The sequence below is a fragment of the Hipposideros armiger genome, unplaced genomic scaffold (genome assembly GCF_001890085.2).
Source record: "Hipposideros armiger isolate ML-2016 unplaced genomic scaffold, ASM189008v1 scaffold_36, whole genome shotgun sequence".
Taxonomy (NCBI): domain Eukaryota; kingdom Metazoa; phylum Chordata; class Mammalia; order Chiroptera; family Hipposideridae; genus Hipposideros; species Hipposideros armiger.
Window position 1 is genome coordinate 1,265,624 of NW_017731386.1, and position 7,660 is coordinate 1,273,283.

Below are 7,660 nucleotides of genomic sequence, written 5' to 3' on the forward strand. Positions count from 1 at the left end.
AAAGAGATCTATGAATGGCTTGATTTCCCAACTACCTTAATTGGGAGAAAGTTCAGTGTTTTCCTTTTGACCACTGAACAACACCCAGGGGGACACATATAATGGGGGCTGTGTTCGGTTTTCACTTTATAATTGGGAAAGAGCTGGAGTCTGATCAGTCCTCTACTGCCAGAAAGTCTTGCTGTGACATGGTATTGCTGTTAAAAATTGATCACACACAGACTGCCAGCTTATGCTGGGCCACTGCTGATATCCCATTCAGGTTGCCATGGCTTTGCAGCAAGGATGGTTTTACTCATGCTAAACTCAACCAAGAGCTCTGAATTGGCCGTAACTCTTAGAGGTCTAATCTTTCCTTTACATAGTTTCCATTTCCACTCCCATAAGTTCCAGGGCAAAAACAGGCCCTAGAAATTCCATTCACTTTAGGTCCACTATGAACCACACTGCAGACCCCAAATAGTCACCCTTTATTCTCTGCCTATCAATTCATTCTCTTAAGAAGAACAAGATTTTTTCCCTACATCCTTGTACTATGTGTATGTACTGCCTTGTCCTTCTGCAAGAGGCAAACCTAAATGAATTTGAATTTCGGGTAATTTACTTTTCTAAGAATATCTTCTGAAATTATTCCAATAAAATCCATGCCTACCTTTCAGGGAGAGCTACCTTTAGCCATCTCTAGAATTTTTACCACCTCTTTCATTCAAGAATAGAATACAAAGACAAAACAAAATAAAACTCTTACATTTAATTCCATGCCTTCACTCAGATATTTAGTTAACTCAGTTTGCTGTAGATCAAGAATTTTGAAGACCCCGCATATTAGTTGAGTAACACAAGATGCTATAAAAAATAATAAAAGCCCTCAAATTTCAGTAGTTTAACACAATAAACATGTCTTTCTTTCTCATGCAACTATCCAATGGGCTCTAATAAGAAGAAAAATAAGGAGTATGTTTTCTGCCAATGAATTAGGACAGAGAAAACATATTGGCTATTTAACTTGCATCAGAAGGTATATCACTCATGCTGACATTTTATGGATGAAAACCACTTCACCCCTCCTTAAAAGAGGGGTGGGGGAGTGAGGGGACTGGGAAATACAGTCCTTGGCTAAATGACTGCTAACTGACCATAGTATGCAGCATACAAGGGAAGCACAGAACCTTGGGAAGCGTCGAAGTGTCTCCATCACATGATAATTATGCTACTGCCTCCTGAGGTCTTTAAATTGTGTTCCAGAGTAAAACCAACACCCATCCTTGCAATTCACCTGCTCCCCCATTTTGATGTTCCAAGAGAAGAGTCAAACTCCTGGTTCGAAATTTGGCTGATAGAAATTCATACAAGTAATGTAGCTTGAAGGGAACCCAGCCTCATGGAAGGCCCAGAAGGAAGTCTGACATTTGAATTTTGAATTTTAGGCTACATGACCTATGAAAGGAGGTCTTACTGAAAGGCTGAAATTCGGGGAGAAACTGAGAAACACTGATGCCCACCAAAAATCCCTGTGTTCCAGTTCTGTGAGAAACAGTGAAAGGCATTGCAACTATTTTCAGTGAATTTATTTATATTAGCATGTACTTATTGAGGCAACTAATTTGTTTAGAGTTTAAGAGTGTGGAGGCTTTAAGTGATCATTGTCTTCACTATGAGTACAGTTGTGTACATGACTTCAAAATCTACTACCAGTATTTTTTTTTCCCCTACGTAAATTTTTGATAGAAAGGCAAGCAAGCAGTGTATGCGCTCTAACAATTCAGTGAAAGGGCTCAGATAATAAACAAAGGACATTTTTGCCTCCTGATGCTTACACTGTAATTTTTATTTTGTTAAGTAAACGAGATCCTTGATTCACTTGAAATATGGTGATGGAGCAGAGCTCTATGGACACCCTGGACCACCACAAGTAGGCCTCAGAACAAAGTAACCGGAAACGTTGCTGGAGGCCAAAAATGACAACACTGAAGCTGCCCTACTTCAGGCACATCATGAGAAGTCGGGGTTCTTTGGAAAAGACAATGATTCTGGGAAAAATAGAAGGCAGCCGGAAAAGAGGAAGACCAAATAGGAGATGGATTGACTCTAGGAATGAAGCCCTAGGCATGAGTCTACAAGGGCTGGGCAGGGCTGTTGGGGACAGGACGTTGTGGACGTCACTCATTCAGAAGGTCACCGGGAATTGGAGCCCACTCAACAGCGTGTGACAAACAAGTGAGACTCAGCTTTCCCAGATTTATGTGGCACCGTTTTCCCTTTTCCACTTCGCGTGTTCTGTGATCCTTTCAGGCCCACAGGCCCTGTGCTAGCCGTTCCCTCAGCTGGGCCTTCTCTCTTCCTGCCTCTTGGCATAGCTGACTCTTCTCATCTTTTAAGACCTCACCTCCCCGATCCCACAGTCTAAAGTCACATTTCCCCCGCCCTACCACTGTTTCAGAACCTTTCCGTGAATAGCATTCTATGGTTTTCTCTGTGCATTTATATAAGTACATGAAATTATTTCTGCATTCATGAATTTGGTTATGTTTTCACATATTCAGTTGTTTCAGAAATGTAGCTTTCTGCATTATTTTTCTAAATCTGAGCTGAATTCCTGTTAAGAAAGTTCTCAGTCCCTTTTTACTAGGTGGCAGGAACTTTTCTCTCAGTATATTTAGGGACAGTTTAGCTTCTTCCTCCCTCCTCACTAGACTCTGAATTGCAGCTAAATTTTAGGGGTTTGCCTAACGCTCCTGGATACTTGGTAGGATGTGTGTGTGTGTGTGTGTGTGTGTGTGTGTGTGTGTGTGTGTGTGTGTGATGGGGGATCTTATTATTTATTCTTTCCTGTGAAACTAAATGAACCTTGACCTCATGACCCCTTCTATGGCTTTTCCAGTGTCATATTCTTTGTATTAAAAGGGAAACCCCTTAATTGTGTAAGCTTTGGGTCATACAAAACCTGAAACTTTTCTGGATGATATCCTTAGAAAAGCCATAGGACTAAACACTGTACATTAAACTAGTTAATCCATCCATACAAGTCTCATTTTCATTTGGGGGCCTTCAAATTCAGAGGGATAGTGACAAAGTGCTCTCATATCTCTGTAATTGGGGGGATATTTGATATTTCTACTAAGATGTTTATCCTAAAGGAAAGAGGCTTATAAGACCATAGTTACTAGTTTCAAAGACTGATAGACTTTCATGAAAAACTAAGGTACAATACATTTTGATAAGTTCAAAAGGAGGAATTAAAGAAAGGAACAAGGAATAAAACAGGGTCATTGGAAACAAAATATGTGCCGTCACTTTACATTTCCTCATTACTTCTTATGAACAGAGAGATGCATGATAGATATTATTTATATCTCTTTACAGAGTAAAAGACATCAGAAGGATTGAATCTCTTACCCAAGGTCACTGATCTAGTAAATGGTCAAGTAGACAAACTCAGTTCTTTATGATTTCAATTATTTTTTTATTATTAAATTTATTGGGGTGACATTGGTTAGTAAAATTATATAGATTTCAAGTGTACAGTTCTGTAATACATCATCTATATATTGCATTGTGTGTTCACCACCGAGAGTCAGTTCTCCTTCCATCACCATATATTTGACCCCCTTTGCCTTCCTGTACCACCCTCTCCTCTTACCTTCTGTAACCACTAAACTGTTGTCTGTGTCTATGAGGTTTTGTTTGTTTATTTGTCTTGTTTGTTTGTTGCTTTCAGTTTTATATCCCCACACATGAGGGAAATCATATGGTTCTTGATTTTTTCTGTCGGACTTACTTCTCTTGGCATGATAATCACAAGATCCATCCATGTTGTCACAAATGGCCGTATTGCATCATTTCTTATGACCCAGTAATGTTCCACTGCATATATGCACTACATCTTCTTTTTCCAATCATCTATTGAAGCACATTTTGGTTGTTTCCATGAATTAGCCACTGTGAATAATGCTGCAATGAACATTGAAGTGTACATATCTTTATAGAAAAATGTTTTCAGGTTTTTGGGGTAGGTGCCCAGAAGACAGATTACTAGGTTGTATAATAATCTATTCTTAATATTTTGAGGAAACTCCATGCTGTTTTCCTTAAGTGGCTGTACCAATTTATATTCCCACTAACAGTGTATGAGGGTGCCTTTTACTTCAAAACCTCTATAACATTTGTTATTACTTGTGTTGTTGATAATAGTCATTCTAACAGGTGTGAGGTAGTATCTCATTGTGGTTCTGATTGGCATATATGGCTTTAATTATGTTGAGGGGCTTTCTTTCTTTACCTATATTATTAAGTGCTTTCATCATAAATAGATTGTGTTCCTTCTCAAATGCTTTTTCTGCATCAACTAATATATGAGGTCTGACAATTAAGTTCACGAACTCATCCTAGAAAAAGTGCTACATACCTCATTGCTGGATATCGCTATGGTCACTTTGAAGCACTCCCCTTGGGAAGCTATGCACCAACGCCAGTGCCTAGTCCACCCTTTAAAGCAATTTAGGAACTCTTTTTCTGGAATGGCCATCAGAGCTATCAACGTATTACCCTTGGTGTCCTGAATGTTATCCAAATGTCTTCCTTCCTTTCAATATTTTCTTTATCTTTGGGTAAAGAAAGAAGTCATTGAGGGCCAGATCAGGTGAATAGGGAGGGTGTTCCAATACAGTTATTTGTTTACTGGCTAAAAACTCCCTCACAGACAGTGCCGTGTGAGCTGGTGCATTTTTGTGACACAAGAGCCATCAATTGTTGACAAAAAGTTCAGGTCGATTTCATCTAACTTTTTCATGCAGACTTTTCAGCACTTCCAAATAGTAGCCTTGGTTAACTGTTTGTCAAGTTGATACAAGTTCATAATGAATAAGCCCTCTGATAACAAAAAAAATTAACAACATACTTGCAACAAGTTCGTGAACTTAATGTCAGAACTTGTATTACTCTTAGCTGGTAATTTCTCTCTTTTAATGTTTTGAATATTTGATTCCTCTCATTCCTAGCTTGTAGAGTTTCTGCTGAAAAAAACCTGATCATAATGTAATAGGCTTTCCTTTTAGGTTACCATCTTCTTTTTCTGACTGCCTTGAGAATTCTTTCAATGTCAGTAATTTTTTGGCAGTTTCAAAATACTGTGCCTTGGAGAAGGCCTTATAGAATTGAGGTAATTAGGTCTTCTATTTGCTTCTTGAATTTGAGGATCTCATTCCTTCCATAGGTTTGGGAAGTTCTCATCAACTTTTTGTTTGAATAGGCCTTCTGTGCCTCTCTCTCTCTCTCTCTCTCTCTCTCTCTCTCTCTCTCTCTCTCTCTCTTTCCCACCCCACCCCACCCCTTCCTCCTTCTGGTATACCCATTATTCTTATGTTGCTCTTTCTGATGGAGTCAGAGAGCTCTTGTAGATTGCTTTTATATGCTGTAACTCTTAAGTCTGTCTCTTCCATCTGTGTCATTTCCAGATTTCTACATTTGATATCACTAATTCTTTCCTCCATCTGGTCAGCTTTATTTCCTAAGCCCTCTATTTCATTCTTCATCTCTTCAATTGAATTCCTCAGCTCCAGAATTTCTATTTTGTTCTTTTTCAAAATTTCAATCTGTCTGGTAAAGTATTTGTTGATTTTATTTCTGAGTTCATTAATGTGCCTATCTGTCTTTTCTTGCATCTCACTGAGTTTTTTCAGAACTGCAGTCTTGAATTTTCAGTCATTTAAATCACATATTTCCATGTCTTTAAGTTTATTTTCTGGAAACTTTTTATTTTCTTTCTGAGCTGCCTCGTTACCTTGGTTATTCATAATAATTGATGAGTTATTTCTCTTCCTGGGCATGTACAGAAATGAATTCTGCAGCAGGTTGATGCAAATAGGTCTTTTCTTTGTTTTTCAATAGGTAATACTAGAGAATTTTATTTTATCTTGCCCTGTTCCAGCTTCTTCTGGTGGAAGATTCCTTAGAGAGGTGGGCATTTCCTCTGTGACCAGGTCACCTCAGTCTCAGGGACCAACCCCATGGGAGAATGTGGTGAGCAATGCGGTTCTGAGTCCCTGAAATCCCAGTGCTGTCCCCGCAGCCAGATTCAGAGCTGTCTGCCTCAACAGCTCTGGTGCCCCCATTGGGATCAGCCATGAAAGGTGAGGGCGGGGTGGGCTGGGAGAGGCAGCTGGTGTGTCTGCAGTTTTGTTCTCCACCAAGTAATGACATCTGCCAGACCACAACTGACTTGCTTGCCCCTATGTCTCCAGCCTTGTCACTGAAATTAGCCGCAGTGAGCTCCTTTGCTCAGGCACTGCCTGTCCAGTTCTCAGGGCTGTAGATAGTCTGCTCTTTAACCTGACACTACTACAGTTATTTTCTGGAGCCTGCTGCTTACACTGGGAGCATGTGGGGAAGGCGAGATCTGGGAGGGGGTGTAGAGGCAGCCAGACTCAATGGCTTTGTTTTCTGCCCGGCAGTGAGGGCTGTCAGACCACAGCTATCACACTCCAGTATCCAGTCTTTGCCCTGAGGTCTCTGCGCTGATCACTTGCTTCAGTATTATATGCTGATCATTCAGGCAGGAATACTCGGGGCCACAGAGAGTGCGCCTGCTGCTTGAATCCTCCCTTCTCCTGGGACCACAGTGAGCCCTGGGTTGCGTCCAGGGCTGCTGTCTCTGCCCTTCGCCATCCCCTCCTCCCCTATTTGCCCCAATTCACCCACCTTTAGGTGTTTCCGTGCATGGGTCTCTCAGAAGTGTTTGTGTATCATGTAGGGAATCTTTTGTTGAATGATAGTTGTTCAACTTGTTGTAACTTCGAGGGGAAAGATCAAGAGGGACCCCATCACTCCGCCATGTTTCTGACATTACTCATGATTCCGATTCTTTAAAGGTACACTGTTCAGTGGAACGTGTCTCTGTCAGTATGATGCACTTAAGAGCAGCACTATTACGTAGCATGACCATCACATTTATGTGGTTAATAATAAAATAATGATATTCCTTAAAGTTATGTGAATTGTGTATTCTACACATATTATTGAAATGGCCTGTGTATGTTGATCACAGCAACCAAACAGGCAATTGAAATAGAAACACAAATAAGTAGATGTGTGTATATAAATTACCTCATATAGAAGAGAATGGGAGGAAAACTGTGTACACCGCTATGCCACTAGCGGCCGGCCATAAGAGAACCATTCTGAAGAAAGATAGAAGAAATAAGAGTGGATTGTAGAATGTGGATAGGGATGACAGGGGTGGAAATCTTATGACTAGAGGAAAAAAAAAGCTGCTTTGGAAAGGGGGATAGAGGGAGCAATATAAAAAACAAACTCACAATGGAAGGAATCAAAATAAAATAAAATGAAGCTCTTCCATTATTTCGAGTCCCATAAGGAACATGCAAAACAACAACTTGCTGTCAGAATGAAACTGTGAGTGTTCCCATCAGAACTAAGTTACATTAAACAGGAGCGGCTCTCGTGGCATTATGCTGCTGTCATTTCTTGGTAAATCCGTGTCATTAGCATTGATTTCTCGAGGAGAGATTAAAAGAGGTTTAGTTAGGCAAGTAAGACAGGAGTGGATATTATCCAAGCCAATGCAGCTCTGGGTCTCAAAGATGACATTTTCCTCTCTGCTTCATTAACTTGCAGAGCTTGTTGAGCTTTGGCTGTTTCTAAT